General features: G+C 48.1%; 1 protein-coding gene and 1 non-coding gene across 4 annotated transcripts in view; one reads left to right on the forward strand and one right to left on the reverse strand.

Annotated features, from left to right (window-relative positions):
- The window catches only part of Tpst (tyrosylprotein sulfotransferase), a 498,993-nt gene that overhangs the window by 33,638 nt on the left and 441,296 nt on the right, over positions 1-24,059 (forward strand). The gene's annotated exons all lie outside the window — the stretch shown is intronic.
- Positions 3,603-3,684, reverse strand: TRNAS-UGA (transfer RNA serine (anticodon UGA)). Its single transcript has one exon. It is a non-coding gene; the product is annotated as a tRNA-Ser (tRNA).

Below are 24,059 nucleotides of genomic sequence, written 5' to 3' on the forward strand. Positions count from 1 at the left end.
TTCAGGCATATAAACATAGAAAGAGATTGCGACATGTATACAGTGCTCGTAAGACCTTTTGGACGTGCAGGAACGATTGCTCCGTGTTTGCGGAAGTAAGTAGTGGGCTGTTGGAAAACGGGATGGATCGATATGTCATTTACAACGACAAACACTCTAATTAGCCGTCTAGCTCGTAGTCAACGAGGGGGAAATTTCTTCTTCTGATCTTTTTTTTTCTGCGTGCACGTTTGGTGGGTGGGGGCGCTCTGGCGTGCTCTGCACTGTTGTCGGCAACGATTTCTTTCGAGAGGTTTCACGCGCAGGATTCCGCTGAACTTAACAGTACGGAACTTGCGTGCTTTTGTTGTGTTTGTCCTCGGTTGAGTTCCTCCCGACTTTTTTTGTGACTTTGCTCGGAGGGAAACGGAAACGGACAAAAAAGTCAAGTGTAGTTTGAAAGGAACTGCTGCGAGGCGGGCGTGAGATGTCCCGAAGTGCGGTTAGCGAAAAGCCGAGTCCGTGAAGCACGTGGACGAGAAACGAGAAATCACGGGCGGGTTCGCGGATTCACGGACGAAAAAAAAAGAAGAAAGACGGCTATGAGCTAGGGAGCGTAGCACGATACAGTTGAAGCCATGGAAAAAGTCGGCGCAGCACGTGATAGTGTCACGTGTGCTTCTAGCCACCATCGCTCTCAACCGTCTCTGCGCGCACACTTCCGGAAAGATAACGGCTGCGACAGCAACGTGCGGCTTGGTAGCGACGTGCGTCTTGGTCGAGCCCGCTGAACGCAGAGTCACGTGTTGGCTTGGAGAAGCGAGAGAAAGAAAACGCGAAGGGAGCTAGCTGACTTCACGGAGAGTTGGCTCGCGAAGGCTGGCTGCGTGACGTCATGCTCCCTCTTCGGTACTTTCATAACAAGCAGCTATACAATTTTTTTTTCATGTATAGACAGATCGTGCTGTCACTTTGTTTTTCTGTCGTCTTCACCTTTCCTTACCTCGGGGAATGGAAACGAACTAAAGAAAGAAGAAGACGAAAGACATAAGCGGTCTTTGCTGCTTCGAACTAACGGCACCTACACCCCCGGCTCTTCGCAGCAGCCCTCAATTGACTACTACGCCGTGGCAGCAATGGACAGACGAAGCACATCCTGTTCTATGCAGTCACGTTGAACTTGTGCCCGCAGGGCGTAGCCTTTCAGGGTGCTGCAGAATCCCGTCGTCCACGCCCGACGGACAAGTCTTTTCATGTTGACGTATGTGACGATTAGGCACGCCGTGTCCCAGGCGTTTGGCATCTGTCCATTTCATTGCCGCACAATGTGAACCGTAACAGTGCCCAAAGATCACGCCACTCCTGTCCACCGTTAAGTTCATTTTGGAGCGCTGTTTTATCAGAAAGGCTAGTGGTTGTGCGATAAATAAAGATATATTTCAACTGACTGGACGGGTACTTGCCAAGTATGTCAGGTGAAACATTTGATGTTCTCAGGTTGGACGTTACTGGAGTTCTCGCATGGAGCCCACATTTTGTAAACTTGAGTACAGCAGTATTGGAAATTGACAATTAGAAATTACTAATCCATTCTTTTTAGTCACCTTATCGTCATCCTGAAGATGCGAAAAGATGTCGTGAAACTAACTTTTCGATCGACAGGATTGATTGGCGCCTGAAGAATCTACTTTATAAGGAAGAAATGGAAAATTGTGATCCACCCGACTGTAACACGAAGTTACAAATGAAACCCAATGCGGATTTCGCAGAAGGAAAGCTTCGCAGTTGAAAAAAAAAAAAGAAACGTCCTCATTCGGGGGATCGAACCCATGCATGACCAACACCTTTCTGTGATTGTAGTTTTTTTTTTTTTTTTTTTGCAACGCGTTGGGAGCCACCCGTATGGGTTTTATTTGAAGTTTCGTGCTATGCAGCCGGGTGGGTGACAATGTTCCCTTTCACGAATCTTTCTCTACCTTGTGGGCTTCTGTAGAGCCGATGTGCCCTCGAAGAAGGGAAAGGGATCCATGTTGCTTCACGCATCCCTCTTGTTGGCGCCGTCCCCTCGTCCGCTTGTCCCGTAGAGTTAATAGACTGACTTGTTCCTCCTTATCTGGGACGACGCGCCTGCTGCCATGCTTTCACTTCTGCTCTCTCTCTCTCTCTCTCTTTTCGTTCCGTGTGTGTCCCGTGCCGATGGCCTTGCTCGGGGCAGTGAACGGGAGCGCTCCGTTATCTCGCGCCGGCGACGCGGTCGGACGCGAGCGGAGGAGAACGACCCGCAGCGAGACGGAGATATCTCCGCGACGCCGCCGTTCCCTCGGCTGCAGATGCCGTGCCGGCCACGGTGGCTTGGCCGCCGTTCGCCGGAGAAAGTGCACCGAACCGTGCCGCTGCACGGACTGGTCGGAGTCCGGTTGTGACCGCGGACTTGAACCGGGGGACCTCCGCTTCACGCGGCGCTTTTCTCGCCTGCACCCATGGACGGCGGTATGGTCTCCGGTCGGGGATCACGCAAATGGAGAGGCCCGTCGCCTCGCTTCTTTCCAGCATCTTGTGTGCATAGTGTTCTTGCAACCGCGCTGCTTTTTCTTGGACGCGGCAGTTGGCGAACCATTGGATGCCGGCCAATTTCGGCCAGAGCCTTGGGAGCGCGGTGCACTGCAATGGTAAGCTACAGTTGTGTACAGTGGTGCCATAAATATGTACCGAAGGAAGTTGCGGGTTCGATTCCCAGCCGCGACGGCCGCGTTTCTACGAGGGTGGAATAAACTCACGTACTTAGATTTGGGTGCACGTTAAAGAGTCCCAGGTAGTCTAAATTATTCCGGATGCTGCGGCGCCGCCTTTCTATTTCTGTTGCCTCCACGCCCTTGTGCTGAATTGGAGGCCATGAGGAGGCAATATAGCGCGGTTTCCAACCTACACAGCGACTGATTTTCGGTCTATTTACAGCCATGGTACGTTACCATTAAGCGTGTCACGTTCATCATACCATCCACAACTTCCACATGTCTCGGCGCTCTTTGGTCATGACTGGCCCTTGCGCCATAGACATCCATACTGGACGCCCAAACATCCATACTGGGTCATCTTTCTTTCTTTCTTTCTTTCTTTCTTTCTTTCTTTCTTTCTTTCTTTCTTTCTTTCTTTCTTTCTTTCTTTCTTTCTTTCTTTCTTTCTTTCTTTCTTTCTTTCTTTCTTTCTTTCTTAAGTGTGTTAATACAATACAAACATCACAACATCAGTTGCGTCTTTTCGTTAGGGGGCCGAGTGGATGGGGAGAGGCGAGGCCAGTAAATATTCGCATTGAAACTGAAATATTAAAACCAAAATTTACTGGAACCCGACATTTTGGAATCATGCATGCCCAGCTCATTTTTGCATTGGTGAGACGGCGAGAGTTGCGGTGGTGCTTCATGGCTTTCTCTTAGCGCAGAAGTTAAGCAGTATTTATGCAGGAAATACTCGCTGGGATATAAGCCAAGAGCTGGAATGAGCCGCATTGACGAATAATTAATTGGCCGCGGCGCTCCAGAGATGTGATGATTTGATAAAGTGTTAGCAAATGAAAGAAGAAAAAAGAAAAGCAAGGCTATGAAGAAAGAAAAAAAAAAAGGTACCGCAGCCGGCAGGATTCGAACCTGCGCGGGAAGATCCCAATGGATTTCAAGTCCATCGCCTTAACCACTCGGCCACGACTGCGCTTGTCTCCCTCCTCGCGATAGACGGCGTGCAATGATGCGCCCGCCTCCCCTCGCTCTTCCGCGCGCCGGTGATTGCGCAAGCTGTCGTCGGCATCGCGGGAAACGGTTTCCGGGGAGAAAGCGGCAGCGCAGCTTGGCTGGCAGCTGCCGCCGCCGCACAGCCGCCGTGGCTCCACCGGCGCTCAACGGGTGAGGCGATACGCGGCGCACGAGCCTCCGAGAGTTGCGTTGCGCTAGTCTCGAGGGCCATTTGTGTGTGGCACTGGTTCGCGCTCGGTCGTCGCAGTCTTCGTAGCGCTGCTTTAAATGTTGCAAAAAGAGACTTATGTACTAAGGTTTTGGTGTTTGTCAAATAAAGCCAGGTGGTCGGAATCCCTGTGCCCTATAGCTTTCTTTTTCTTCTTTTTTAGTATTAGAGAGAACTGAGCCGCTACGATGGTTCAACTACCGCGGTAAAAATGGGTATTACACGGGTTTGCCTAATCTTCGTGCTTTTGGCTTAAGACGTCCTTGCGGCGTTATTGGGCTTGGTATTTATATTATCAAGCAAGATCATGTCTTTAAACTCACGAAGGCAACAACTTTCGGCGCCTACGCATAGTCGCGGAGTTGATGCACTTCATTATAATCCAGCATTTTATTCGAAAATATTACATTTGCACAAATTCACAAAGCGGATTGAGGCCAGAAGAACGACGTTTGAGCAAGCTCACTTGCCCATTGCTATGCACAGCTGAACTGTCATACTTGCAGCTCCTACATTATCCCCATAGTTGCCTTTAGTAACTTTTGTAGCAAACTTAGTTCCTCTAGGACAAGTGGCGCCCGGGCGATCAGGGTATCGAACCGGAATATCTGTATGTTCTCCTCCCTTTCCTTCAATAAAGCTTCGCTTTGTGTAGGTTCACGCACAGGTTTCGGACCTTCTCAATTATTTTGTAACGGTACGTTCGGCCTGAAGCACAAACAATCGTAGCCTTTCAGTGCATCTTAGTTAGCGAGTTTTTCTGCAAAACAAAATTGTGATCTTTTCCTGTAATTGTTCTTCAGTTATGCAAAAGAACTTGAACCGGTTCGAACCGTTACTTCATTTTCCGCTGCGGACTTAAGAGGAAGCTTTAGCTCGGGCCCAACTCCGACGCGGCCTATTCAAATACATGTAAAAACGCAAAAACGTTTTTCTGAGATACCCCCTGGACCGATTTTGATGAAATTTGTTGCATTTGAGAGAGTAAGATAAATTCTAGTGACTGTTGGAAGCGGAATTTTGATTTAGGGCTTGAATTTTGTTAGAAAGATTTTCAAAAATTCAGAAGTTTGAAAAAAAATAGAAGCACGAAGTTTACAAATTCATAGCTCTGCATCAAGAACAGATATCGCGGTTCTGTAAACGACATCCATTAGATCATTCAAAGCGGACAAATATTATATGTCATCTTACATCTTACGTGAATTTGTTACATTGTTTACCAGGGTTCTGCAAAAGTTGTAATTACATATTAATACATTTTTTTAGGTTCATGTGTAACATATCAATTTTGTCCGCTTTAGATGTGCTATCAGATACAATTCACAGAATTGCGATATCATTTTTTCTTGTTGAGTTACAGAGTTGTAAACTTGATAGTTTCGTTTTCTGAAAATTTGTAATTTTTGTCAATTTTTGATAAAAAATTGACGACCTAACTCAAAAATTCGAAACCAACAGTCACTAGATTTTAAGTTTTTCTTTTAAATGCAGCAAACTCAGTCACATTTGGTGCAGTGGTGGCCGAGAAAAACGAATTCTCCTTTTACATGTATTTAGATAGGAGCACCCGAGCTAAAGCTTCCTCTTAAAGCGGAACTGAACTGTTTTCGGGGAAGCGCAACGAAAATCGAAACGACGCTCTGCAGGAGATCGGCCATCGCCGTATACGCACCCTCCCATGTCAACCCCGGTCGCTGTCATTGAGAGGCGAACGTACACTTTACGCCTGCCACTGAGAAAACGCTGAAGGGAAGTCGGGCGAATTAGGATCCGACATTTTTGTTTGTTTCTCGCGTTTTCTGTTGTTGCGCCTTTTTTTTTCATATTTCAGAAACAGATGATCATACTATTCGATTCGTTATAATTGGATGCATATAATTTAAATATTGCATTCGGACCGAAACTTTCACTATTTGAAACGCGTATACCGGTTGCGTATTTATATAGCTACCAACAGTTGCGATTTTATCGTGAAACGCCGGGGCTTTACATTTCGTGTGTGATTGCCGTTTAGGTGCTAGTGGTTTTACCATATTTTTTTTTATTTGTGTGCAGCTGAGGGCAGAATCTGATTTAACAAAGTGCGTATACTGTCTCCGAGCGATTTTCAGAGCCTGATCTTACGCATAAGCGCTGCAACTCCACCCAATCCGTTAACCAAACCAGTTCACCGAACCCGTCTGTAGCGGCAGCCATATGCTCGGGCCCGCTTGGGTGAATATTTAATTAATAAACTTCGCGAATGCTTTCGACTGTGACGCAGGTTATTTAAGCTGTGAATATGGTGTGTCCCTGTTTAACAGCATTCCTGCAGAATAAAGCTGTTAATGATTTTTTAAAAAAATATCCACCTATCTTAAGTACTAAAGCACTCGTTAGTATTCCGAACCACTGTTTAGTATTTTTGGGCTTCGACTGTTGTATTGTTCTTTTTTTTTTCGACGCTCCATTTGTGGTGGCGAACGCTAGAGTAAATCTGTTACTCAGGAACTGACGAACTAACTAAAGTGCGCTGTACAATTTTAACGCGCTGTATATAACGCGCTATATACGCGGCACCTACCGCGCGCTCTCACGTGACGCTCACGTGCTGGGCCGACCTCGTTCGGCTTCAGTCCTGTCGCTCAATGCTCCCTCCTAGTTCTTTCATGCCTCTATGTCTCTGTCCCCGGCGGTAGATGAACAAAGTTTCGTTTTCCTTCCCTTTCTCCTAAAGGCTTGGTGGTTGACCTCAAGGATAAGGGAAGAAGAAGAGGTGTGAGGTGTCTTTTATTGTGGAGGTCGCGCAGCTGCATGCGGGGTGAGGCTCGGAGCTGAAAGTCTACACTAAATATATAGCCATACGTAGTTGGTATTGACGGATCTTTTTCCCTCGCAGCGCAAATAAGACAGCGACGGAGAGAAGGCACACACACGCTCACAAAAAAAAAGAAAAAAAAGAAACGGCACGAGCGGGAAGACAGCGAGAGTGGCATGCTCTCTTTATATACGCGTTCGCGCCTCGCTCGGCTTCGAGCCCGCAAGAAGGGGGCCTGACGACGTCGACACAATGACGACGCCGGCTTGACTAGAGCCGTCGATGCGGCGTAACGGAAAAGGACGGACACAACGGACTATGCCTTGGAGCTGCTACTGTTCCAGTCAACTTTGTCTCGTCTATTTTCTCGCACGGTGGCCGATAAATGGATATGCTTGCCTGTTTCGTCAGTTAATAACCGGAAGTGGATCGTCGCGCACACTCTTACTAAGCCGGAGGTGTGCGTTTTCTTGTCTCCCCGTTTCCCCCGTCTTCCTTATTATTATTATTATTATTTTTTGCACCTCGTTTCGCTTTCGCCTTTCCCGCTTCTTCTCCAGTCTTATTTTCCTTGTCTGCGTGCGCACAGCGGAACGCTAGTTTTCACGCGTTAGCACCTCGTTTAACCTCGCGCCCGCACGGCTTGACAGCTTACGTACGCGTCCTCCTTTTTTTTTCCTTTTGTCCTGTTGGTTTATTCGAGGTGTTAGAATCGTGCACCTTCCAAGCTCTCTAGCCCTTGTAATAAATCTATGTCGCGATAGTTTCTTTTGTAGCGAGGCTTTAAGTAATGTGGCTTTCTTTTCTCTTTAACACGAAAATTTTCTCTGCGGAGCTCCAGCGAAAATCTGTTCCATGTGCGTACGTCACGCAGTGATCATCACACAAATTTTCTTGCGTCCCGCGAGATGTCACTACTTTGCCGTTTTGTCACAGAACACCTATACAAACTTAGAGAAGGGAAACTGTACCTTCCACAGTGGGCTTCTTCGATTTTCGGAGTTCTGGCAGCCCGCTGGGAGCCAGACGGCAGCCAGCTAGTTCCGGTTCTGACAGGAAGTCACGTGGGCTGGGATCCCAAGACAACCCGAACCTGCGCGAAGTTTGCAAAATCGAACGCCGGTACAGCTGGCTAAATGTAAACATGCTACCAGCATGGCAGCGCCCGTCGAGGCCGACGCGCGCTTGGCGTAGTCGGCCCATTTGTGCGTTGCCAGCTTGAAAATATATAGTTGTATTCAGGAATACGATCACTTTCGCGCGATTTCGCGCGACTGGGCGCAGGACGCGTACTCGGCCAACCTCGCCTTGCGCAGCGCAACAGATGGCCTCCGACGAGGCGCATGACAAGACGCGAAATCGTGATTGTACACTCGAAAGCGATAGCTGGAGGATCCCTGCTCGCAGCGATCACGTCGACCACCGGCGACAAAGATGAGTTGGCGTTGTGTCATCACAAGACATGAAAAAGCAGGTTAACGGGTACCTCTCATACGCATAAAATTTCGCGCCGACCTGTTTGGGCTTCGATTTCAAAATGTTTGTTGTGGCTGATGGTGCTTTTCATTTAAAGAGCTGGGGACGCGGCTGGCGCGTGAAAATGCACGTCGCCTGTGACCAGCGAAACGTTTCACACGAAAAACAACATTGGTCGCAATCATGAGAGCAATAAGCCAATGTACGTCTGTCTAAATGTACCGAGTGCAATCAGTGTATTCGTAGATCAACGGCCTGCAGTTAGAACACATATTGGTTTCGAGCTGCCACCTAATCATACGACGGAGAGATGGAGCGAACACGGGCTAACTGCAAAGCCTTCGCTAACTGCAGAGAAAGGAGAGATATACATACGCGAAATATGTGAAAAGGAACGCCACCAGAGAAAGACGAAACCAAGATGTACCGCAATGTGTGAATGAGCGTCTACAATTTGCGTGGAACACGATGCATATAATATGCACGCATGAGAGCGCGGCGCGCTGTTCGCCGCGAAGAAGCAATCAGGGGACACACACACACAAAAGCTTTAAACGGTTCACCACGGCTCGTATCACACCGCTTCGCGATGCGGAACGGAGCGTTAGCACCTAAAAAGATAACGCTAGAAGTAAGGAAATCCGGAGATGACCGTATACACTTGGCTGAGCGAGGTAAATTTAAGTCCTCAAGCGCCGGCGTTGCAATCCGTGAAGTCCCCGTAAAGATGGCGCCGAGCGCCCATCGCCTCTTTTAGTCGTCTGCTAGCCAGAGAACTTCCAGAGAGCAGCCAGACCAAAATCGTCCTGGCAGGTTCTGGCAGCCCGCGGGTAGCCAGAACCGTCCAGCGCGAGCAAAACGAACGCCCGGCGGAAGTGCGTAGCGCGGTGGGCGGAGCAACGCGAGAAAAACGAAGACGCTCTGGCTGGCTCTGGCAGCCCGCGGGTAGCCAGAAGTGGAAAATCGAAGAAGCCCAGTGCTACGGAAATAAGCGTAGCGGTGGCGTCGTGAACTAAAGTATGCGACCACCGGTGGCGCTGTACAACAGGAAACGGAAACGGGGTTTTGCACACGCTTTACCAGGTATTCTGTGGTTTTACTGGGTTTCTGGCTTCTGCGCCTCGATCGTGCTCCCGCCAGTTTGGTTGCTGTGTGGCAAACGTAGCGCCTATGTGTATATGTAGGCGCTACGTTTGCCACACAGCAACCAAACTGGCGGGAGCGCGATCGAGGCGCAGCAGAATACATGTAGCGCTGAGTCATATCGAGTTAAGGCACACTCTGAACTGACTTTTAAGGGCATCCCGAGCGGTTTTTCGTTTATTACGCCGCCGTTACCCCGAGTTGTGCCGCCGCGCTCCAGCTGTTGCATTTCGTGTAGGGCTACTGACAGAATGCGGTTTCCAGGTGACACGATGGCCTCGACTGGAATAAACGCACATGACACCAAAGATTGAGTAAGCCTGAAAATATTTTATTTGCATTTTACAAGTACAAATAGAAAGCACACGTCTACGCATCCACACAAACGCGGTTACATAGTCAAGAACATAATCAAGAAATGGCTCATTAATAAGGGTAGCACAAACGCACAAGAAAGAAGACCGAAGCTACAAAACGTACGGTCGGCTGCTAAGTATAATAATTTCCCTGTCACCGCGTGTCACTTTTATACAGCATCTTTACAGCACTACCAGGCCGGGTAGTTTGGCCGAAAGAACGCAACAGCTTACGGCCGTCAGCTGCCTCTTCCTTACGGGCGTCATAATTATCCTAATCTCCGCATCAACGTCGTGCAAGTCCGCATACAGGCATCTGTATCTGAACCATATGTGCCAGCTTAATACATGTGTAGTGAAATTATGACAACCACTGCGTCTTATCAAACGTATTGGTTTTGCAAATGCGCATTACAGCTGACGGAACGACATACTGTAAGTGAAGCACAAGAGAACAAGAACAAAAGGAGGGTACAACACTTGAAGAAATGAAGAATTAGTAGGCGTACAGCAAACAAGCGATGACGGAGAACACACAATAATGATGCATCGGGTGTTCTGTGACATCGGTTTGCGTACTCACGGTGTTATGGAGATCAGCGGCATAAAAACGTACCTTCAAGCGTACTCCCTCAACCTCCGCCGCATTCATTATGATAATCAACGCCTAAACAAAATGAGGCACTATTTTTTGCCAAGAGTAGACCTCTTTACAGCAAGTCAATGTAATGACTCGCAGACGAAACCAGCATGCTTTCGAAAATGTTTTACCGGTTTTACCGCCGCAGTATTCGAACGCCAACGGCCAGGAAACACATCGATACCAATAGGCTGTCGGTGGTTAATCAAGTACAAAAACCTTGACGCTATGACTAAAAAGCAGCTTCAACAATCAAATAAAAAAAAATCAACTGCCTATTTGCCTGAGGTAACAAAACATCCTTAGACGCCTCGATTGTTTATGTCAATGGTTTGTGTAAAGTAAAAAATTCAGCATGTTCAGCGCCCCTAGCAGAGAAAGCAGAAATTAAAGTATTCGACCAAATTACAGTAGCTCCACTTGCGCGCTTACGCTGAAACGCGCCTCGATTGATTTTTCGCCCTCTGTGGCCATTTGCTGAACTTGAGAGTGTACGGGGCCTGGTTTTGTGTACTTCCACCTTTTATAGGTAGCACATTAAGCACTATAATAGCGAGAGCTTGGTTGCGCTACCCACCGCTCCGTTCCAAAGGGGACGCTCATAACATCCATCCATCCATCTATCCGTGTAAAGCATTTTAGCAAGGTGTAAAGCAAGGTGCGCGTTAAAGGACCCTAGGCGGTGGGAATCAATTCTGAGTCTCCGAATACGGCGTGCTTAGAACCAGTTCGTGGTTTTGGTGCGTAAAACCGATAATTCATTTTTTTTTTCGTGGCATTAAGTTTCGCATTACAATCGTTTGCGGCATCAGAGTCCGATTACTTAAATCTACTTCCTATTCTTAGTGTATAAAAGTACAAAACCGTAAAAGTCCCACCACGGGAAACAGGCAGCAAAAGGATCACGCAGTATCAGAAAAGACTATACGATGTATCAAAAAAAAATAATAAAGAAACGTCGCAGCTGTTGTTTTACAGTTATATAATATACTAAAATGACCAGCAATGGAACCTCGATCCTTAACTGCTAATGCTTGATAGGGAATTTGTTCGTGTTATTACATGCGCCAACGCTTTTATCTCTCTCGAAAATATAGTTTTTTTTTTTTTTCACAACCGTGCGCTGCCCAGGAGTGGGCACGACATGGCGGACGCCGCAGCAGACGTAGTAGGAAAGGGCGGAGGGAAACTGCGGCTCCGCCCCGCCAGGGTCGCTCGCTTTTCACTGCATGCGCGTCTTCAGCCTGGAGATGCCACTCGATAAGCGCGCGCCTGCTCACCTTCGAACGCGATAACAGGCGCGCGCGCATACGCACTCACCGTCGCGTCGGATATATTAAGTTTAAGAGCAAAGTGTAGAGTTTTCTTTTGCATGTTATGATGATTTCGAGGCGTATACACCCGTGAGCAAAAGCATACGGACCAGGGATTGCACGATAAAGGTGATTGCCGCCTTTGCCCGTGAATATCGCTTGAAAAACAGGACTGCAGTCCAGCCTTGGCATTGTGAGCTTTCCAGTGCACCCGTCAATTTCAGTTTATGCATGTTAAAGGGACACTAAAGCGAAAAATGATTTCTTCTGCATCAGTAAATTACCGTTCTACAACACCAAAAACACCACTGTTACAACGATGAGACGTTTGGTAAGCCAGAAAAAGCGCAAGAACGAAATAGGGGTGGCGACGCCTACTTAAGGTCCCGCACCTGGGACCTGTGACGTCTTGGATTTTGATGGCATCTTCTAGGGCCTACTAATTATATATAGCGCTACAGATTGACTACAATTGTGTTCTAAAGGAACCAAATATTAAACATGTAAGGTTTCGGGAACCTTTATTCAGCCAACGCGGCCCAAATGCGAAAACATACATTGGAATCCCTGACGTCACGCTGACGTACCGGCGCTGGGGTTTCGGCGCGAAATTCAAATACTGATACTTGGACCTTCATTTTCTCACCTAATAATCAAACTATTCTTTTTTTGAATGACTGCCTGCAGGGTTCTCAAACAATGCCTCATTAGTGTAAACTGATTTATTGTTTCACTTTAGTGTCCCTTTAAATACAAAGAAATTGAGTTCTTTCGGCGACCCTGTGGTCCATGTACTTCTACTCGCGGGTGTACGTACACGGGACGTATTTTCGCTGGAGCTCGGCAGAGTAAGCTTTCGCGTTAAACGAAGAAAAAAAAAAGAAGTCCGTGTCGATCTTTCGACGCTCCGAATCTTGGCACTCCCGAGCTTTGCAGCGCCAGGCGTGCCACAAGGGGTTCTGCAACAGGTCCCTTTATACTCGCAGAGTGGCTTCGAAACATTTGATGAAGGGTGCACATTATTTTCTCGCCTATGCAAGAAAAATACAGCGCCACATGTCACCAAGAGAGAGAGACAGAGACGTACCCCCCCCCCCCCCCCCCCCCCGAAGCGGAAGGCGCTTGTGTCTTACTTTCCTCGGGGTCTCTGGACCGCGCGCATGTCACCGTTAATTGTCGCTTCACGCATACTCGCGCGTTCACCCGTCGCCGAAGTGTGATCGACGTAAAAGGGGCCGGGAAGGGTGCCCTGGGAAGCGTCCTCTCCCGTCTATCTTCTGTCTCAACGCTCGTCTTGTCTACGCCTGCGCCCTGCAATATATATACGCACCGAGGGCGTTTCTCTCGCCTGTCGCCGCCGCGTCTTCCCGGGACTTGACGTCTCGTCTGGCCTGCTTCCATTTTTCGCCGTCTCTCTGTGTTGACCCTGCTTTGGGACGCGTTTTCTTTCGTATTTCGGACTCCTTTCTTTCTTTTTTCTTTTCGCTCGCTTTGTTGTGCAGTGCCTTGCTTGCCATCGTTCTTCTGATTCCTCTCTCTATTGATGTCCCTTTTCTATTTATTTATTTATTTATTTACTTATTTATTGTACGGTTTATCTCCTTTTATATTACGTCCTCCCATTCTCTCGTCTACTGTCTGTCGCATACCGTATTTCTGCGCCAAGAACTGGCTTGTCCGTAAAGGCTGTCCTGTAAAAGGAAAGAAAAAAAGAAAATACCCGCATTTACACAGGGCATGATGAAACGATCACTCGAACAAGCCAGCGCTTTCATTGCCGCAGAACGATCTTAGAAACATTTTGAACAGTTTTTTAATTAGCGCAATAATAGATTATTATTATTATTATTATTATTATTATTATTATTATTATTATTATTGTTATTATTATTATTATTATTATTATTACTACTATTATTGCCTTCTAGCCTATCTGATCTCGATCTTTTGTATTTAAAACCTCTACCGCTATATAGTGCGGTTACCTACGGTTGCTGTGACTCCTTTTCTATCAATCTCTTCCTTGCCAATACTCTAAACGTCTTTTACTTATCCCTACTGCTGACCTTCCTACAGCTATCCTTCCGTGATATTTGAATTCTAACGCTTCTGGAAGGTGGACACTCCATATGTGTCTCTCTGGGTGAATATCTTGGCATTCCATTATGGTCTTCCTGATCATTTCCATGTTTATTGTTTTTAGAACACACATGCTTCCTCCTGTTGCGCATGTTTGCTTCAATATAGCTTTAATACGTTAGCATTGGGAATGTCAAAGTGGAAAGACGCCGGATGCTTGAAGTATGAGAAGGGGTGCTGACGCACAAGTGAAAATAACCTTTAATAAACTGCCGTTTCGGCCATGAGCGCGGCCTTCGTATGAGTAAGTTATATATATATATATATATATATATATATATATATATATATATATATATATATATATATATATATATATATATATATATATATATATATACGCGATTGCAATAATGGATGGATCGAGGACCACAGGCGGTGCGCCTTTATGGGCACGCCTCTCGCATTTACCGCTGAATCTCCACCGCAATATTGTTTCCTTTGTTTTTTTTTTTCCCACAGGCAGCCAGCGTCAGCCGAATGGCGATGTGACCCTTTCACATATATATGGAAACAGTGTCGCTGACACAAGCCGCGCTGTAGCGCTGGGAATGCAATGAAACATTTTTCCGAACTTCCGGGGACGCGCCGATGCTTCTTCGCTCGTCCGAGCCGCGGGAGCTTCGCATGCCTGCAGCCTCGAAGCTCGGGCTTCGTGCTGTTCATACGGTGTTCGCGCTTTCAGGAAGTTCTCGTGCGTGGCCACACGCGTTGTCACGGCATCGCACAGCCGGCGTAGTTTAACATTCGCAAGACCTCGGCCACTCTCGCTTCACGATATGAGCCGTCGCAAGTGGCGGGTATAATTGCAGGTCAGTCGAATCGGTCTCGCCTTTCCGCTTTTTGCTTCATTCTTATTTTGTTATAGCGCAAGCTTGACAAGGACAAAAGAAGGCACATCAGACACACACAGCGCTGTGTGTGTCTGATGTGCCTTCTTTTGTCCTTGTCAAGCTTGCGCTATAACAAAATAAGATATGCCGTACCAACAAGCCCCTATTGCTATCCTCATTGCTTCATTCGCCTATATACGCTGTGTGTGGTGGCGCCGCTGTCAACGTGCACGACGTCGCCAACGGCATATCAGGGGTATACTGTGTACGCAGGTCGGCCGGCACTGCGGCACCACTTCCGTGCACCACATGGGTGCACGGTAGTGGGTGCCAGTGACGCGAAGAGGCAATCTGGGTTAATCGAGTATCGCAGCTGCTTAATTCGCAGCTTAGCTACAGTACACCCGCTTGGTTTTACACAAGTGAAACGTAAGGACTTTTCAAAATCGCTTTTGGTCCCGAGGCCGAAGGATAGTTTTTGGTCAAGTATGTAGACTATAACTATATATCCTGCACATTCTGGCGATAAGTATATGGCGAGGTCAAGGCGACTGCGCTGTCTCACATGTAAAAGCGAAAACCTATTTTAATTACAAAGTGCAGTAGTAATTGATTAAACCTTTTTTTTTTACACTAAGGCTTCTACAGACGGGGTCATATCCAAACCCCCTACTTCTACACAAGATGGACCCCGAAATTCAGACAACAAATGCATGTGCACTATGCAATGACTTATCGAACTTACCTCACATGCTCTGGCGACGTCCCGCGTTACGCGGCGATGAAAGCAACACTTCTTCACGCTGGGATGCGGTCCTACACAGCCCCAACCTCGAAGAACAGTTATGGGCTGTCCAACGGACCCCCGACGCGGCGGTGAGGCTCAGCCTCTCTGTCCCGACGTGGGAGCGGCCCGCTGCTCGCTAGTGCCCGCCCTAAAGGACCCTGATAAAGTTTTTCATCCATCCATTCATTAAGAAAAGAAAGAAAAACAAAACTAAACGAAAAGGAAGCTCCTCTGTTGCGTATACGCATTAGCGCACCCGGCACGGTTTTCCTCCCGGTCGAAATAATTCTGTTACCGATCGCCGTCTTTAACGCCAAATATTGGACAGATTAGCCACAAGGATTAAATTTGCTTATACTGCCGTGTGCATAATGACAAACAAGGGTCGGATAAGATGCTGCATGCTATCGCTACATGTGATTGTGCTGTGGCTTCACGCACAACGATGTTATTAGTGAACAATAGCTTATTTACTCATTTACGAGAAATTCACCGAAGATTACGATGCTACCTAATGCGAAATTTGAGCGCGGCTGTATACATGTTTTCACTTCGCGATATATTGGCTGGCGCTGACAATCTGTCTCGCGCGGCACGTTGCAAGCGGAGCAAAGTGCACTCTCAGACAAAGGTACACCCTTTAGGGTGTGTATCAGTTACACAACAATAATCGTCATCTGCCTTTTGCGTTTCCTTGCTTGAAAACGCCGCGCCCGCTACTTTCCTGTCGGGAATGCTATGTCATGCTCATAACGCGCATGCCGTTCGTTACTGGGAAGTATGCCGGGCTCTCAGCATTAAAGAAAGAAAATGCGGTCAAGACAGATGACGTTTATAGTTGTGTGGCAAGATACAACCCAGAGGGTGTAATTTTGTTTTAAGAGTGTGTGGCGCGGCTGCCTCGCTAATCGCGACGCGTGGGCGCGATTCACAGCAGTCGCCGCAGACAGGCCTCCGCTCACACAGCGCTTTGTTTCCATACAGACGACGCGCCCCACTCTGGCGCCATCTCGTAGCCATCGTCGCCGCAAAGCACGTCGTGCTCGGCACTACGCTTTTCTTCTCACTCTTTCGCCATACTCCGCTTTCCATTTCATGGTTCCGCTGCACCCTCCTCCTGCATTTTCCTCCTCGCGCAGCCTTCGCTATCCCCCTCTTTCATCTCCCGCTTCGCTCCGCGTTCGCTCTCTTCTTTTGCTGTGCTCGTTCGCTCGCTTACGAGGTAGAACGCCGACGCTCGCCGCAGGACCGGGTGCCTGTGGCGCTCTAGACGGCGCAGGACCGGGTGCCTGCGGCGTTTTAGAGCTGCGCTCTAAAACGTCCCGTGGAAACGGGACTGAAAAGACGTGCAGCTTTTTCTCATGAGCCATCGTGTCCCTTAGACGCACTCGCACGATCAAAATAAACGATACAATGTATACAGAAACGCAAGTCGACGTAGCTTCCCTGCAGAGTGGCAAGGATAGTGACTGACAGTGTAAGAACACAAATTGTAGAACATCCGCGTATGAGAACGGGTAGCATTAGATACAAGATAACAATAAGTGTGGTTTTATTAGACGTTTAAGCAGCGTACGAGACGCTGTCATCAGACAACATATGCAAAAGGGAAACGACCAAGAAAATGTACTATGGATGACTCACGTAGTTCAGAATCGCACTGCGTTCGACTGCTAGGTACAGTAAACCGCATCTCCCTGAAGTAGTAAGTGCTGTAGACACTACACTCACGTTACTGTATGCATTAGAAGTGTGGGAATAATCGATATTTCGAGTACGAATCGTGTCGAATAGTCTTTGCTGATCAACTAGTATTTGATTCGAGAGTTCACTGTTCAAAACTGTCGAACATTCGCTTCTGTTCCGATATAAGCGCATGTAATGCAGACTCCGGATGCAAGCTGGGAACGTACCGAATGATTCTGCTCCATGGGACAGTCTTGGGCGCGTTTCCACCGACACTTCCAGTCGTTTAATGAAAATGCCCCGCCTGTCAGGCTGCAGCTTTTTAGCCCTTATCTCGATTTAGGCAAATCAGTATTTTATTTGGCTAATGTCATCCTGGTTGCATACTTCAAACGGACGTGCAGTGCTGTACCATTTTACTTTGCTCCGTCACCAAACACAGCACTACGTGCATGTTGGGATTTGCTGTTCTCGCGTGTCATTACTGTCATCGTCATGGTGCATTACACAGCTGAAAGAAGTTACCATTCAGAAGCTCCTCAGTTGACGTCCATCTGCGAACGGCATTACGTGCATGTATCGAACGATGTAAATAAACCTTTTTTATTATTTTTTTTTTACCCGAAAGACTCGACGCTAAACTTGAATTTCTCTTTGGTGAGAAATAAGAAAATATACGGTATTCGATTTGATATATGCTTATGCCATTATTCTTGTACATTCGCATTCGATTCAATTCGAAAAAGAAAAAAAAAATAAATATTCGAACACCACGCTATACTCCTGCACACTCTCCTCTATATTAAAGAAGGGAACACTTCATATGTGTTCGAGCACCGATTTTCGCAAACGTGCAAATCGGAACCTCACTCACTACTGCTTTTGTTAGTTCTAGTGTTTAAGAATCCCGCGCATGGAACGTTTCCTCACTTCAAACACGCACAAAAGGAAAATTACCGGCTTTGAAAAGGAATTCGGTGTCGCCTCTCACATCAGCGGACAGTGTGCATTATACATTTCGTATACATTTATCTCTCCGTTTCATTCCAATTTTTCTTTCTGCACTATATATGTATATGATTTCTTTTTTGTGGGGATAGTACGATAGAAAGTACGGTAGCTTCGTGTAGTTTCGTCCTCCTTGGCCTCTTCCTTCGATGGCGCTCCTTTGCCGTTTCGTTTTTCCGTCGCTTCCTCGTGCGACGATCGACGTCCCCCTCAGCTTATGAAACCGCGCGCTGCCGGAAAGAGGAGGAGGAGGAGGAGGCGAACGCGTAGCCCTTCATTCGGGCCACGGCAAATCGCGCTCGCTCGCAGCGGGCTATAGCTCTCTGCTCGGGGAACGATTCCCCCGTGGGACAGGCAAATGACGAAGCGATTCACTGAGCGATATATACTGCTATGTATATACATGTGTGTGTATATATGCATATACTTACTCTGTAGGCACGCGCCTTTTCTTTGCACGGTTCATTTAACGGCGAAAGCTTGATTTCTTCGATGTCGTCGCCGGTCCTTTTGTTCCTCGACATGCTGCTGCTGCGGCTCACACGCCTGCATCGTATACGACGGGGAAACGGCGGTTGTCACGCTAGACCGGTTCATTTGCTCGAGAGCTTCGGGGAATGGAGGAAGGGTGAGACGGAAATGGTGAACGGCGAGAGGGAAATCGCGGTGGGGCTGTGGATATTGAATATCTTCGAACAGTTTCTTCCTCGCTTACTTCGTCTTTTTATACATCCACATGCCGTCGATCATTTTTTTTTTTTTGCTTTCGTTCGCTCGAGCTAAACGTTGCGGTTGAAGCGCCGGGCTCGCGTGCTCTGGCTCCCGCTGGGCAGCGCTGAATTCGACGCTGATGATGGGCGCTTGATGAATTGTTGAATAATATACGTGGCAACGCGTCTTCGAATGTCCTGCGTACTATTGGTGGAACGCTAAAGTCGGCGTGGTATCCGCTCCTTCGGCACAATCTTCCCACGTTCCTCTATATATACTCCGTTTCATGCATATACTTATCGAATAAGGCTGTGGGAGCTATGCAAGAAGTTCGATCATCAAGAAGTATCGCTGAGCGTGTTTGGTGTGTAAGCTCAGATATTTTTTTAGAGATTTAGGGCGGGGGTTCGACACTTCAACCACGCTTTCTCTTTCTTTCATTTTTTTTTTCTTCTTTTTGGACACTGAAAACATTTGCCTCGCGTGAATCTTCCGTGGCATCTACTGAGCGTACACCACATTTGTAAGACTGCACGCAACGCCGGAATCTGCGAGTCTCGTGCTTCGCTGCGCGCCAACAGCGCATGCGCACGCGCGGCTCGTGCCGCGTGAGGCTGCCGCGCCTCGCTGCGAATGAAAAAATGAAAAATGAAATCTGAAACGAAGAAAACGAAGAGCGTATCGATATAGCACAACGTATTAGCAGCCGTGTATAACCTATAGTTCGTTCGTATATATATATATATATATATATATATATATATATATATATATATATATATATATATATATATATATATATATATATATATATATATATATATATATATATATATATATATATATATATATATATAAGGATTAAAGCTTTTTCTTTTTTCATTTAATACTCACCTTATATACATAAGTCGACTTTCACCTATTTGCTGGCAAAAGACATCCAATGCAAACCACTGCAAGAAGTATCTCTACAGTCTTCCACAGCGTTGCACCCGATATGTGAAACGAAGTGTATACATTTTCGTGCATAACTTTCCCATTCGCGGGGATCGTCGCTCGTCATTCGTCCTAATGCGCATTTTACGTCTAGTCGAGCGGAACTGTGCTGCGAGCCGAATATAAGTGTCCCTTGCGCTTAAGGGACTCGCGCTCGATGAATGAAGCCCGCGCGCTCTCCGAATGCTTCGTAGTTTGACGTTACGTACAGTGCTGCATACGATATTATACGAGATCCATAATGGTAATTCAGATGTCCAAGTGCTTTACCATTTGGGCAAAATACTTCTAAATGTCTGTTACACACACGAGCAGGTTATTATTATTATTATTATTATTATTATTATTATTATTATTATTATTATTATTATTATTATTGTTGTTGTTGTTGTTGTTGTTGTTGTTCTCGTCTTACCTTCTTCCGTGCTTTGCATTTTCGACAAACGCCAACTGTCAGTTCGCTCTTCGCTCGTTCTTCTTCGGGCGCCCGTATTTGCGTTCCTGTACGCTACAATGCAAGATATAGCGCATCGACGCAGCCACGGTATATGTGGAATAGCGTTTGTCGCCTTACGTACGTTAAACGCGATCACCTTTGCGGGACGTCACGGTGCGCGTCGTCGCTTCGAGACTTCTCGTTTAACGTGCGGGAACGCAAGCCTGTAAGACGTTAAGAGGACGTGGCGCCGTCTGGCGCCTTCTGCAAAAGGGTGTCCAAGCCAAGGTAATCCATTAGCAACCGTGCTGTTCTTGCTGTGGTAAAGCTTCCTACAACTGCCAGAGAGAACTCTGGCGCTGTGATCGTGTGTAGCCACCGTTGGAATGATGGCTTGTGCATGGATCTGTACGACGTTCGTGCTTGGGGCTTCAGACGTTCTTGTGAATTCGTTTATTACGCTTTTACGTGGGCCTAAATTGGTCTAAATTTCAAAGCAATATATGCTTTCTTTTTTTTAATGCCAAGGGTAATAAGAATCTGCGAACACGCAAAATTCCAGCTGGCTCCGTTTGTCCATGCGTCTGTGGCTTAATGATTTCAATATTGGGCTTCTGTGCTAGAGGTCTTGTGTCGCAAAAAAAAAGAAAAAAAAAACGCTCCTGTACCATGCTTTTAGGTGCGCGTTCTTCTGAAGAACCATAAGGGGGTCAACATTAATCCGAAGTCCCACGCTATACGGCGTGCCTCATAATTAGATCGTGTTATTTTGGCGCGTAGAACGCCAGAACTTAACGGGACAGGCGCTCTGTATGTTAACTTTCATTGTCGGCGCGCGCTGCACATTTCATGTCCTTGAGTCAAGCAGTATTCGCTGTAGCCCTGTAGCATAGCACGTGCTCGCCGACTGTGCCGGTTGGCAAGAATATTGTCGACCTCGTGCACGGCGACTGAACAACCGAGGCGTGTTCGTTAAAAATGAAAAATTATATGGGATTTTACGTGCCAAAACCACAACCTCATTGTGAGACACTCCGCACAGTGGGAAAGATTCCGGGTTAATTTTGACCACCTGGAGTTGTCCAACGTGCAACTAAGTCTAAGCGCTCGAACGTTTTTCTTTCTTTCTTTCTTTCAATCGAAATGCAGCCACCGCAGTCGGGATCGATCCCACGACCTCGAGCGTAGCAGCGACCGTGCATAGCCACTGACTACACCGCGGTGGCTCGGCGTGTCTTGCGCCGTGTTCTTCGCGGCGCTGTGTAGTGTAGTACGCCGCCTCCGTCGATCCACGTCATCTCACCGGGAAGCGGAGTCACGTCGGGGGCACGTCGATGACGTATGCGGCCGGCGACGACGGGTCGCGACCGCGCGGCGCCCGAGGAAAGTTCGTCGCTCGCCCATCGCTTGCCTCGCGCACGCGCTGCTGCGAAGAGGCTCGAGCGACGTCTATTCTGGGCCTCCGCGATGCGAGTTCATTTGGCCGCGGCGCCCGCTTGGCGTATAATAATACAGTGCATGGAAGACCTGCCCACTCCGTGCCATCATCCATCTGGCGGAAAGGGCACGCCGTAACCATCCTTTCGTGCTCGGCGCGCTGCCTGGCTATTCTTTATTTCCTTCTCCTTTGCCGTTTTCCCCGTAACGGTAATATTAGGTGCGCCGCGCGTTGCATTCGGCTACTTAGCTAGATTTGAGGTGAATGGCTCGTCAGGGAGATGATAGCGGGGGTCTGCGAAGAATAAATAACGCGCGCGCCGGCGTCTGCCTGGCTGGGTGCTCTCTGTCCCTCGTAATGGTGCAAGCATTGTTTACGCGGAGAGTATACACCCGGTGTTTGCGCAACGCCCGCCCGTTTCGGCCATTTGCGACCGCCACATGACTGGCAGAATCTAGAGCCGAAGACGCGATACCTTTTCGTTCGTAAGGGCTCCTTGCCATTGGCTGGCCGCCATCGGTAATGATATGCTCGACAGAGTGATTGGCTGGCATGTGGTCTTAAGAATAGCTCTACAGCGTAAGAACTTCGTTGTGTATACGGGCCTTGCTCTTTCACCGCCCTGTGATCGGGTCGAATGAGGAACGACGAAGTTGTGTAATTGGGTAATTTCTACCGGCACGGAACAGATGTAATTGAAGGTCTTTGAGTGATGACTTGTTCTAGCGATCTTAATTAAAGATGTTGTTGTTGTTGACGACGACGACGACGACGACGATGATGATGATGGTGATGATGATGAGACGAATGCACGATGAATATCGGAACTCCTCATTTACTTCAGTGAGTTGGCGCGCAGTGTTATTGCCCGTCAAGCAATTTGCAGCAACGCCCGACAAGCCTAATCTTGGGCTGCAGCCTCAAAGTGCTTTTTGCGCCACTCGGATGTAAAGCTGTGCGCCTGTGCAGATAGACAGTTGGAGTGGGAAAACATATTCGTCTTCCTCCTTGATGTAGGTCACGCTGGTGCTAGCATGATGATGTAGCGATTGTACCCCAGGGCTTTACATATCGATTACACCGTGACGTCAGATCTAACCGATGGATCGTGGTGTTTGGTTAGTTTTTCTGGTTTGTAGTGATTAGCGTAAAAAAAGCGCGAAACACAGGCATAGAACGACAAGATGGGTGACAGGCCTGTCTGATAGGTCGCTTTGCCTTTCTTAGTTTCGCAGGTCCAGCCCCGTAGTTTGTCGTTTTCCTTGCTGTTGTGTTGTCGTCTCCTCGCCGTGTTGCCTATATAGGCGCTTATTATATTCAGGACTGTGAGTTATGTCTGAACAGAGTCCGTGTGTAATGTCGTCCGCATTGTCTTTCGTCCCAACTTCCCGCACTGTTTTTGCCGATGATGTGCAATGTTCTCTAGATATCCACGGGCACTAAATCCAAATGCGCGAGCATCGAGAAAAAAACAAAAACAAAAGAGAAAAGATTAAGAAGAACAGTCCTGTAGTAGCCTCATCGTGCGTTTGAAGCTCTCGTAGGAAGGGTTGCGCGGCCCACTGAGCGGGGAGGGAGGGGGTGAGGGGGGGGGGGTAGAGGAAGCACACGACGGCGCAGCCATAGGGAGACCTCGCGTGCGGACTGGCGCGCATCGTCGTCGTCGTCCAGTGCGTTTTCCCGGCGCCCACATAAATAGTACACGCCGCAACACGCAGCCGTGTTCCGGGCATTGTGTGCCTTCTCGTCCCCGCTTGCCTGCTCGGTCATCGCTCACGCGGAGAGCTACCAGTGGTCAGTGCGGAGGCGCTTCCCTCTTCGGCCCTCGCGGGTCCCCCCCCCCTGCGACGTCGTCGGGCGGAGGAGCGTGTCGTTATTATCGTCGTTATTATTACTGCTGTGGCTGCCACCGCGCAGTGGAACCCGCGGAACGCTCATATCGCGTGGCTCGCTCGTCCGCTGCGCTCGTCTCTTCCTTTCTCTCGTCCATACGGCCTGGTTGCGAGGCGTATGAGCCCCACTGCGTGGCGGCGCCAGTGCAGCGGCGGTGGCCCTAGCGGACGTCAGGCCAAGTGGCCCAGCGCGCCCGCCCTTCCGCGCGCAGCATTCCGTGCCGCGTGGGCCTCCAATCTCGACGGCCACTACTGCCGGCATTCTGCGTCGCGGCAGTGTGAAACCTGGCACCGTGAACTCGCACGCCACGGTGTTCCGGCAAACGCATCCCAAAGAAATTTGCCGGATGTTTCCTGCGAGCGAGTGTAGGAGTGAATTAGTTGGAGGGTGTGTAAGTGAGTGAGTGAGTGAGTGAGTGAGTGAGTGAGTGAGTGAGTGAGTGAGTGAGTGAGTGAGTGAGTGAGTGAGTGA

Source organism: Dermacentor albipictus, chromosome 2, assembly GCF_038994185.2.
Source record: "Dermacentor albipictus isolate Rhodes 1998 colony chromosome 2, USDA_Dalb.pri_finalv2, whole genome shotgun sequence".
NCBI lineage: Eukaryota > Metazoa > Arthropoda > Arachnida > Ixodida > Ixodidae > Dermacentor > Dermacentor albipictus.